We start from the raw sequence: 12,453 nt of genomic DNA, 5'->3' as shown, positions 1-12,453 counted from the left end.
TTTAGTGTGAAAGCACTCAGGCTTTCACATTGGGATTGCAGGTGCAGCTTCTTTCAGGCGCTTTACAGGCGCTTTTTTTAACGCTAAAGTGCCTGAAAAACGCCCCAGTGTAAAAGGGATCTAATTGGCCCTACTGGAGCTCTCGATTTGAATCCCAGTCAGGATGCTATCTGCATGGAGTTTGTTTTTATGGGATTCCTTTGGTACTCCGGTTTCCTCCCACACTTCAAAGACATGCTGAAAGCTAATTGGCCCTAGTAGGTTTATGTATGCATGTGAGTTAGGGAGCTTAGATTGTAAGCTCCTTGGGGACAGGCACTGATGTGAATGTGCAATAAGTAAAGTGCATTGTCGGCACTATATAAATACCTGTCATTAATATGTTTTACAGCAGGAAAGTGGACATTGAACGGAGCCACTAAAGTCCACAGAATAGGTGAAATGACAACAGCTAAAGAGCTGACATGTCTTCTGTAGATCTGTTGAAGGTAATTGTTACTAGTATTTTCTACAGGCTATTTACTAACCTTCAGGACTGTTTCCACAGCTGAGAATGAGCCAGTAAATATTGACTGACAAAAGCAGCATGTTACATCCATTCCCAGCTATTTAACAAGCAATTCGCAATTAGGCACTCTGTTAATAGGCCTAAATAAATAAGAATTGATGTAAAAACAAACACCGTTTAGCTGCATGCTACACATTTCACATCAGGAGAGGTTCAATATGTTACCGCATGGCTCAATAAACAGGGATCAAGCTGACTCCTTCTTATAGGGCCTTGTGCATCGTAAACTCTAATGCATGGCTTTATCCGGGGGTGACTGACCTGTCTTATTTAGAGCCAGGAGTTATCCATCGCTGTTCAGCGAATTTAATGTGCACCTGTCATAGAAGAAGGAGAGAAAAGTATATTTTGTCCATTATTTTCTTTCTTTCTTATATTACAAAAAGTTTACAGTGTTTTAAAAGGATATTACTGAGACCCGTATACTTCTATATAATTTAAGCCTTGCCTCTTTTGTAAACTAAGCCACTCCTACTAGGTCCGCATATTTGGTGTGTTTGATATCACAGTGACTTTCTAGTCTGAGATAAACGTTTAGGAACTGTGATATGGGGAAGCCCAGGATGTCCATTCAATGCAAGGACTTAAAGTGATTGTAAAGCTTCAAGTTATTATTATTATTATTATTATTTTTTTTTTTAATAACAAACATATCATACTTGCCTCCACTGAGCAGCTCCGCAAATTCTGGGGTCCCTCAGCGGCTCTCGGGGCTCCTCCTCTCATCTAGGGATGAGCTTCGTATTTGAGTCAAACTCACGTTCGACTCGAACATCGTATGTTCGATCGTTCGTCGAATTACGAACGCTTTGGGCCGTTCGTGCCAAATTTGAGTGGCGTGTCTCGGCCCATAATTCACTGCGGCATTGCAGTGCATTGTTGGCTGATGATTGGCCAAGAATGCACTATGACCCGCATGCTTGGCCAATCACAGCACGCAAAAAACAGTGAGCCATAATTCGCCAAAGCCAGGGTAGCTTTGGCCAATTATGGCTCAGGGGGTTTAGTACACGCTCCACACTATATAATGCTGCCTGGAAGTCGGCCTTGTGTAGTGTGTTGCGGTAGTTTAAAGAGAGAGACAGAGAGAGAGAGTGTCATTTTTTGGAGTTAGATAGAGCAGGCAGGCAGGCAGGCTAGTCAGTTAGAGTTACAGTGTGTAGAGGATATATATGCATCCCAGGTGTTGTGTATATATATTTATACACTGTATTGAGTTTAGATAGATCCGCTCTTCCTAATATACTCACAGGCAGGCAGGTGATTGTGCTAGCTGCAGTATTTTCACATGGTGTACTGTCTGTGTCCTCTGTACAGTGTGCACCTAAGCTATTGGAAATTCCGACAGCAAAAGTCCGATGTGAGCTTTTGAACAGAAATTCCGACAGTGTGTAGGCTCCATTAGACTTTTGCTGGCGGAATTTCTGCGGAATTTCTGCCAGGGGTAACCCCCCCAAGAGAGCATTTCTCCTAGGGGGTTATATGATAAGATTAGGGATGAACCGAACACCCCCCCGTTCGGTTCGCACCAGAACCGTCGAACGGACCGACCGTTCGCGCAAACTTTTAGAACCCCATTGAAGTCTATGGGACTCGAACGTTCGAATTCAAAAGTGCTCATTTTAAGGGCTAATATGCAAGTTATTGTCGTTATTCACTGCTCCAGAAAAAACTACCGTTTTTAAAACTTTATTTTCCATTGATACATGTTCCCTGGGGCAAGGCCCGTGTTCTCAAACCAGTTTTACGACAATAACTTGCATATTAGCCCTTAAAATGAGCACTTTTGAATTCGAACGTTCGAGTCCCATAGACTTCAATGGGGTTCTAAAAGTTTGCGCGAACGTTCGCTCCTTTCGACGGTTCTGGTGCAAACCGAACGGGGGGGTGTTCGGTTCATCCCTAATCTTATCATATAACCCCCTAGGAGAAATGCTCTCTTGGGGGGGTTACCCCTGGCAGAAATTCCGCAGAAATTCCGCCAGCAAAAGTCTAATGGAGCCTACACACTGTCGGAATTTCTGTTCAAAAGCTCACATCGGACTTTTGCTGTCGGAATTTCCAATCGTGTGTACGGGGCATAAGAGTATCATTTTTGAATAGATCATGCTGCTATTACATTTTTACATTAGTAACTAATCATTATTAACGTTGACAAAAGGATTCTTCGTTCTTCTACTGGTTGAATGGGTCAACAGAGGAGCAATGGACAGGTCTGTGCAATGCATCATGTGGGGCCGGCATTAAAGTGTACATATTACTTTGCCCAACATAGGCAAAGCACAGGTTCACTTCAAATGCCACATTTCCAAAATAACCTTTACCAAAAGAACGGAATACAGCATCTGCCTTCCCTACTAGCTTACTCCTTCGTAACCTTTTGTAATACTAAATTACAGATGAGCTTTGAATAGTAGAATTTAGTAAGTGTTCAAGGTAGACATAAAGATAATCACTAAAATTTCACATAAGCTTTAACGTGTTAATTTAATTTCAATAGTTGGTTGTATTATTATTTTTTTTAATCTGCAGCTTTCATTAAAATGATACTGGTCATCCTGTTATGAAGGTTCTTGTTATAAAGCAGCTTTTTTTCAACTAGGGTGCCTTCTGAGTTTTTCAGGGGTGCCTTGGCAAAATACCTAAAAATTGCCACCAACTGCCCACAAATTGTCAACAAGCCAACAGATGGATCAAGCCTGCCTTTTTTTGTTATGCCACAAGTTTTAATTGTGCAGCATTACAACCTTGGGTACCATGCGGGCCAGCTGCTGGCATTCTAATAACTGATAATGGTATAGGTTGATAAGAAGGCCATCAGATGCCTGAGGATGTCCTTGTTTGTCCCTCTCCATCAGCACTGGGTAAACATCAGCTGAATGTGGGAGAGGAACTGTGGGAGAGGAGAAACACTGGAATACAAGTTAATACTGTTGTATATGTGCTTTGTAAAAATGAATCCCCTCTAATGTTGGGTGTCCTACATATGTGGATGCTGCTGTATTATGTAAACTTTTGGTTTAGTCTTTTACATTTTAGAATGGAGTGCCACAAGATTGTGCAGAATTCTAAAAGGTGCCTTGACTGAAAAAAAAAAGGTTGACGGAACACTGTCTAGGCATTTTTATTCTGTCATACACATTCCTGGTGGAGACCGCTAGCAGCTGTGCCTATCTAGTCTAGAGCAAGGGTCTCCAAACTAAAGGACCAGTTTACTGTCCTTTGCGCCTCGTACACACGGTCGGTCAAAACCGATGAAAACGGACAGAAGGTCCGTTTCATCGGTCCAAACCGATCGTGTGTGGGCCCCTTCGGTCAGTTATGCTTCGGTCAAAAATTTTAGAACTTGCTTTAAAATTGAACCGATGGACGCCTAACCGATAGGTCAAAATCGATGGTTAGTATGCAAAAGCATCGGTTAAAAACCCGCGCATGCTCAGAATCAAGTCGACGCATGCTTGGAAGCATTGAACTTCATTTTTCTCTGCACGTCGTTGTGTTTTACGTCACCGCGTTGGACTCGATCGTTTTTTAAACTGATGGTGTGTAGGCACATCAGACCATCAGTCAGCTTCATCGGTTAACCGTTCTCATCGGATGGACTGATCGTGTGTACAGGGCCTTAGACTTTAGGGGCAGACTGTGGCCAGTAGCAGTAGAAACTGCCCCAGAATCAGTTGGAGTAGACAATTGTCTCAGGCTTGGTGGTCAGTGGGAGTATAAAAATTTCATAGCACCTGTGATCAGTAGAAGGAGGAATAGTGCCCCATCACTTATATCAGTAGAAGGAGTTAAGCCTCATCATTTGGTGTCATTGTAAGGAATAGTGTCCATGGGAGGAATAGTACCTCACTATTTGTATCAGTGGAAGGAATGGTATCTCAATGTTGGTATCAGTGGGACAAATAGTTTTCTATTGTTTATGTCCCTGGAAGTTATAGTGCCCCATTCTTGGTGTCCAAGAAAGGAATAGTGTTCCATTGTGAGTCTTAGGGCCCTTTCACACGGAGCGGATCAGTAATGATCCGCTCCGTGTGTCCGCTTTGCTCAGCGGGGATCCTCCGTAAAATCCCCGCTGAGCTGGCAGCTGACAGGGCGGTCCCCGCACACTGTGCAGGGACCGCCCTGTGTTTCCTCCGCTCTCCCCTATGGGGAATCGGATGAACACGGACCGTGTGTCCGTGTTCATCCGATCCGCCAGACGGAAGAAAAATAGGATCTCTTCCGTCTGCAAATGCGGATCTTTGCGGAGGCGGACAAATTACGGGTGTCAGCGGATGTTCATCCGCTGACACCCATAATCACATAGGGACCCATGTATGTCCCGTTTTCATCCGCAAACGGACGGATGAAAATGCGGACATACGGTCCGCTAGTGTGAAAGGGCCCTTAGTAAGAAATGGTGCTCAATCATTTATTCCAGTGTGTGGATTTATGTCATTGGAAGGAATAGTGCCCCATCGTTGATGTCCATAACATGATTAATACCCCACTATTAGTGTCAGTGGAAAGAATGTTACCTCATTGTTGGTGTCAGTGGGATGATGGGGGCCTCATAACAGAGCAAGGAACAGTGCAGGGATAGCATGTATTATGGGCAGTCGACACTAATGGCATCACTTGTTTGATGTTCAGCAGACAATAGAGACAATGCATGCATGATGTGCACCTGACACTGAAGGGAGTGCTTAACCATTTGCCTACTGGGCACTTTCACTCCCTTCCTGCCCAGGACAATATTCAGGTTTCAGCACTGTCACACTTTGAATGACAATTGCGCGGTCATGCAACACTGTACCCATATGACATTTTTATCATTTTTTTTCACACAAATAGAGCTTTCTTTTGGTGCTATTTAAAGTGGAGGTTCACCCGGAAATGAAAATTTTTAACCTTAGATTGATGCTCATTTTGTCTAGGGCAATTGGCTAGTTTTTTTAAAATCGAAGCTGTACTTACCGTTTTAGAGAGCGATCTTCTCCGCCGCCTTCCGGGTATGGGCTGCGGGACTGGGCGTTCCTATTTGATTGACAGTCTTCCGACAGGCTTCCGACGGTCGCATCCATCGCGTCACGATTTTCCGAAAGTAGCCGAACGTCGGTGCGCAAGCGCCGTATAGAGCCTCACCGATGTTCGGCTTCTTTCGGCTACTCGTGACGCGATGGATGCGACCGTCGGAAGCCTGTCGGAAGACTGTCAATCAAATAGGAACGCCCAGTCCCAAAGACCCATACCCGGAAGCGGCGGAGAAGATCGCTCTCTAAAACGGTAAGTACAGCTTCGATTATTAAAAAACTACCCGATTCCCCTAGACAAAATGAGCATCAATCTAAGGTTAAAAAAAAAATTTAGGGTGAACTCCCGCTTTAATCACCACTGGGTTTTTGATTTTTCGCTAAACAAACAACAAAAAAAGAAAATGTAAACAAAAACGCCTTAGAGTCGGTTCACGTAGGGGCAACACGACTTCTAGCACGACTTTGGGAGGCAACTTGGACACGACTTGAGTATGAATCATCAGGCAACTTACAAGGCAACTTCAAGTCTCCTCCAGGACCGGAGGCTTTCCAGTGGCCAATCAAACAACAATCAGCTCTGTGGGAGGGAGGGGTTTGCCTGAGAAATGTACGTTATCTTTCTGTATTGTTGCTTTAGTTAAGACAGTGATCAGACTTCTGAGGCAACTTCCATTGAAATCTATGGGTACAAGTTGCCTACAAGTCGGATTGAAGTAGTTCAAGAAACTTTTTCTGAAGTCGGAGCGACTTTAGTAGTGTACATTTAGGCCTCGTACAGACGACCGGATCTATCCGCTGGGATTGATCCGCAGATCAGTTCCAGCAGATAGATCCGGTCGTGTGTACGTCCGAGCGGACATTTCCCGGCGGATAAAAATCCAGCCGACGGATTCCCAGCGGATAAAAATTTCTTAGCATGCTAAGAAATCTATCCACTTGAATCCAGTCCAGCGGACTGATCCGGTCGTCTGTACAGACTCACCGGATCAGTCCGTCCGCTCCCCTCCCTCGCATGCGTCGTAATGATTCGACCAATGTCGCGCACGTCACCACGGATGTATTCCGCACGGATTTCGATCTGATGGTGTGTACAGCCATCAGATCCAAATCCGCCAGAGGATTTATCTGCTGGAAACGGTCCGGCGGACCGTTTCCAGCGGATATCCTCTCGTGTGTACAGGGCCTAAGACGGCTCCATTCACTGATTGATTTTCTCAACCGCACGACTTGGGGAGACTTCAAGTCGGATCCCAGGTCGCCCCAGTGTGAACCGGCTCTCACCTAGTTTGTTATAACATTTTGTAAACAGGTAATTTTTCTCCTTCACTGATGTGAGCTGATGAGGCTGCACTGATGGGCACTGATAGGCTGCACTGATGGGCACCGTTAAGTGGAACTGATGTGCACTGGTAAGGCGGCACTGGTGGAGACTGATAAGGAGGCACTGATAAGTCAGCACTGATGGGCTTTCATTGGACACAGCTGATCATGTGATAAAGGGGCACTGTGATTGGCCCTTTACCCCAATCTGTGGTCAGCTACGGGCAGCGTGATCACGGAAGGACGTCATATGATGGTCTCCTGGCAAAGTAAGACCGCGCTGTAGCTGTCATTCATCTATAGCACAGGTGGGAAGTGGTTAATGGATGTACAGCCATCACTGAATGGGGCAGTTTGTATGGTGTGCAGCTGACAATGGTGTCAGTGCATGTATGATGTGCAGTCAACACTGAGGGAAGTGCTGGTATGATGTACAGCCAACACTGAAGGGAGTGCTTGTATGATGTGCAGCCAACGCTAAAGTAAATGCACCACAAAAACATCCTCCAGATCTGTGCATACATGGTTTTAATGCTTTTTTATGTGTTTTATTGTGCTCCAGTACAGTTCTGTGCAGGAAGAAAGCAGCATGATGTACTTTTGTTTCTGAAGCACTGGAACGCACTGCACTGGTGTGAACTATGCCATTGGTGCCCATATAACCTACTTTTAATGCTTTTTTTGTAGCAGGAAAAAAGCACTGAATGTGATGTGAACGATACTGTATTGATTTTTTTCCATTCAGCCTAAGGCCTCTTTCAGACGGACGGCTGTTTTGCCGCAGTTAAAAGCACTACAAATGTTTTGTGAAATTCAAGGCTCCAGGCACTGCGATTAGCTGCATTTGCACATTGCGATTACATGCGTTTACGTGCGTTTAACTGCGGCCGCGTTTAGCTGCGGTATTCATTTCCATAGCAACCATTTTTATTTTTTTTGTTTTTGTTTGGGTCCCTTGAATTCTAAGGCCGAGTACTCACAAGCAGACATGTCCGATGAAACCAGTCCGCGGACCGTTTTCATCGGACATGTCTGCCCGGGGACTTCTGTTCGATGGCTGTACACACCATCGAACAGAGGTCCGCGCGTAAACAATACGCGGGGCGTGTCCGCGGTGTCGCCGCGTCGATGACATTGTCATTGTCGCGGCGACGTGGGCGGCCTGCCTTTAAAATGCTTCCACGCATGCGTCAAAGTCATTCGACGCATGCGAGGGATGGCGGGCGGCCGGACATGTACGGTAGGTCTGTACAGACGACCGTACATGTCGGGGGGACAGGTTTCCAGCGGACTGTTTTAAAGCAAGTCCAGGAAACAGTTGTCCGCTGGAAACCTGTCCGATCCGCCCGAAAATGGTCCGCTCGGGCCTACACACGGCCAAACATGTCTGCTGAAACTGGTCCGCGGACCAGTTTCAGCAGACATGTTTGGTCGTGAGTACGGGGCCTAAAACGCTGCTATCCGCAGTTGACAAAAAAGACTGCGATTACCTGCGGTTATGTGCATATAGCTGCGCTACATCGCACCTGGACGCATTCAATTCTATTTTTTCTATTCGCACCAAACCGCATGTAACGTAATCGCATGCAAACGCTGTGTGTGAATGGGGCCATAGGAAAACATTGTGTGCTTTTAGCTGCGGTAGAAAAATAGAAAATCCGCAGCTTAAAGCACCATTCTATCCGTCCGTCTGAAAGGGGCCTTAATGCTAAATGTTAAAAAATCTATTAGATTCCTATGCTACACAGCGTGGATGGACAACTCTCTGGCTGCAGCTATTGTATTTTGACAGCCAGCCCTTCCCGCTGTCAAAATACCTAAACAGCGCCCGCATCTGATTGTATGCAGCTGCTGTTAGGCCAACAATTATCCACGCAGCTCCTTTGAATGTTCAAGCTAAAGAGGCTACTGACAGGGCCACACACTGAGTGAATTTCGGCCAGTTCATCAGGAACCAGACAAAATTCATTTCATGTATGGCCAGCTTTAGGGTGTCAGAAGAAGGAGGAAGGTGCACAGATATACATTTTTAACACAGCTGCTGCTCTTCATGTGACAATCAGCAATCATTCTGCTGATATCCCCCACAATGGACCTAGTGGTCGAAACCTGTCAGGAGTTCCTCCATTATCTCCAAGTAAAATGGGACATGAAAGTCTGGGTCACTTCCTCTCAAGAGCCTGAGGTCTCTCTAATATGGTAAAATGTCACACATGGTGCTCTACATATAACGCTAGTTTGTAAGACAGGAAACAACAAAAAGATTTTCCATTCCATCTTCTTTACAAATAATCAGTAGCATCTTTACAGCAGGTACTATTTCTAACCATGACCCCAATACACTTTTGTATCTAAATAGTTTTATTAAAGATGAATAACAAAGCTTAAAAATAGCTGCAACCTGTCAATAACAAAAATCATAAAAGAACATGAACTACCAACCTTTCTGTGAAAATGAAAATTCTGATATTTGTGCAATCAGGCATTATGCTATAAGGTACATGTGAAGATTTTTTATACTTTTTTTCTTTATCACCACAACTCTTTCTTGAAGTGTCATAGCTGACCTTATCTGAACAAGAAAATAAAATAAATCCCAGTTGTTATGATACAGAAGGACTTTTTCCTGCTCTGCTACTGAGTCCCCAGTGCATGGAGCCGTATACTGAGGATCTCCAGTGGATCAAAAAGCAATCCACCATGGACCACTTTTTAGACCCCATACACACTATTAGATTTTCTGCAGCTTTTTGTCTTCAGATTTACCAAAAACATATAATATGAGATCAAACCTTAATGCAGCGTACACACGATCGTTTTGTCTGATGAAAACGGTCTGTTGGACCGTTTTCATCAGATTAACCGATCGTGTGTGGGCCCCATCGTTTTTTTATCCATCGGTTAAAAAAACTAGGAACTTAACCCCCGGACCATATTGCTGCCCAAAGACCAGAACACTTTTTGCGATTCGGGACTGCGCCACTTTAACTGACAATTGCGCGGTCGTGCGATGTGGCTCCCAAACAAAATTGGCGTCCTTTTTTTCCCACAAATAGAGCTTTCTTTTGGTGGTATTTGATCACCTCTGCGGTTTTTATTTTTTGCGCTATAAACAAAAATAGAGCGACAATTTTGAAAAAAAATAATATTTTTTACTTTTTGCTGTAATAAATATCCCCCAAGAATATATAAAAAAAAGTTTTTTTTCCTCAGTTTAGGACGATACGTATTCTTCTACATATTTTTCGTAAAAAAAAATCGCAATAAGCGTTTATTGATTGGTTTGTGCAAAAGTTATAGCGTTTACAAAATAGGGGGTATTTTTATGGCATTTTTATTAATATTTTTTTTTTACTAGTAATGGCAGTGATCAGCGATTTTTTTTCAGTATTGCGACATTATGGCAGACACTTCGGACACTTTTGACACATTTTTGGGACCATTGGCATTTTTATAGCGATCAGTGCTATAAAAATGCATTGGATTACTATAAAAATGCCACTGGCAGTGAAGGGGTTAACACTAGGGGGCGGGGAAGGGGTTAAGTATGTCCCTGGGTGTTTTCTTACTGTGGGGGGGGGTGGCCTCACTAGGGGAAACACTGATCCTCTGTTCATACATTGTATGAACAGAAGATCAGCATTTCCCCCGCTGACAGGACCGAGAGCTGTGTGTTTACACACACAGCTCCCGGTCCCTGCTCTGTAACGAGCAATCGCGGGTGCCCGGCGGCGATCGAGCCCGCCGGGCACACGCACGGGAGTCGGGGGCGAGCGGGGGGCCCTAGTGGCCGCTCAAAGAGCCGCCGTATAGCTACGGGCTCTCGCCCAGGAGAGCCGACCTGCTGCCGTAGAATGACGGCGGCTGGTCGGCAAGTAGTTAACTAACCGATAGGAAAAAACGATCGTCTGTAGGCACGTCGATCGGTTAAAAATCCACGCATGCTCAGACTAAATTAGGGGACGGGAGCGCTCGTTCTGGTAAAACTAGCGTTCGTTATGGAGCTAGCACATTCATCACGCTGTAACAGACAGAAAAGCGCGAATCGTCTTTTACTAACACGAAATCAGCTAAAGCAACCCCAAGCGTGGCGCCATTGGATTTGAACTTCCCCTTTATAGTGCCGTCGTATGTCGTTTACGTGACCGCGTTCTGACACGATCGTTTTTTTAACCGATAGTGTGTAGGCACGACTGATCATCAATCAGCTTCATCGGTTAACTGAAGAAAAAATCCATCAGTCCGTTTTCATCGGATGGACCGATCATGTGTACAGGGCATAAGAGTTTCAATTTGTATGCAATCAGGCAGACCCTTGCAACTACATGGTTTTGGTAAATCTGAAGACAAAAATCTTCAGAAAATAGTGTGTATGGGGTCTTAGAGGGGCGATAAACTCTACTGCCCATGTAAATGGGAGTTTACAGATTCTTTTCAGGATACTCCCAACCAGGTCCGGAACGGTCATAGGGTACATCGGGCATTTGCCTGGGGGGCCGGAGCCACTGGGCCACATGTCTTGGCAGGAGCAGCTTATTGGCGACCAGGCTGATGTTGGCTGCTGTCGGCGCTCGCCTCCCGCTGTGTGGCCATACCTGTGTCTTCTCGCCCAGAGTAGCGTGAAGATCTCTATCCTCTGCAGCAACTGCGCATGCTCCGAATTCAGGCAAAACAAGCCGAGCGCCAAGCGGTAACGGAACTTAGTTAACTCCTTACATGCTGAATGGTCAGTAGGGAAACAAGCTCGAGCACCTTGACAGCCAAGCAGGAACACAGTCACAAGTCATCATTATTAACAGTGGGAATACAGGATTTCACAGCGGCTGTAGCATGAAGATTGGGTGGGGGGTCTGTGGGGAATCGGTAGTTGGGTGGTGAAGATCTGTGGGCAGGGGTGGTGGTTGAGGGAGGGGGTCTTTAAGTGGTGGGAGGGGGTGGTAGTTGGGGCGGGGAAGGGCAGTAGGTGGGGGTGTCTTTTGAGGGGCAGCAGTTAGTGGGATTTGCGTTGTAGTGTGAGGGACCTGCTCCCATCACTAGCCCGTCCCTGCAGGAATTGGCTGCTCGGTCTGAAATGCCCAGGCCTGGTTTAATTCCTAAATTGTTACTTCAGCCAGGCAGGGTATTAGAGTGTTTAAAGGACATCATCCACAGTTAGCACTCAAGTAAAGGAGTTGTAAAGGTTTGTTTTTTATTTTCTAAATAGGTTCCTTTAAGCTAGTGCAATGTTAGTTCACTTACCTTTTCCTTCGATTTGCCTTCTAAATGTTTTTTTCCTTTGTCTGAATTTATCACTTCCTGTTCCTCCTCAGTAAGCTTGCCCCCATCATCTGAGCCGTTCTGGCTGGGGGTTAGGATGGCAATGACCCAAAGGTGGTGTTGGCAGCTAGGGGCCAAATGTACAGATACTAGTTGATTTTGTTATAAGATGACATTTATAGACCTTGATTCTATCTCCAATTCATTTGCTATGTTGTTTATACGTTCTTTATACCTTATACTTATATACCATAAGTATAAGGTATAGAGAACATAGCAAGGATGTTATTT

The sequence above is a fragment of the Rana temporaria genome, chromosome 4, assembly GCF_905171775.1.
Source record: "Rana temporaria chromosome 4, aRanTem1.1, whole genome shotgun sequence".
Taxonomy (NCBI): domain Eukaryota; kingdom Metazoa; phylum Chordata; class Amphibia; order Anura; family Ranidae; genus Rana; species Rana temporaria.
Note: the sequence above shows the minus strand (reverse complement) of the source record.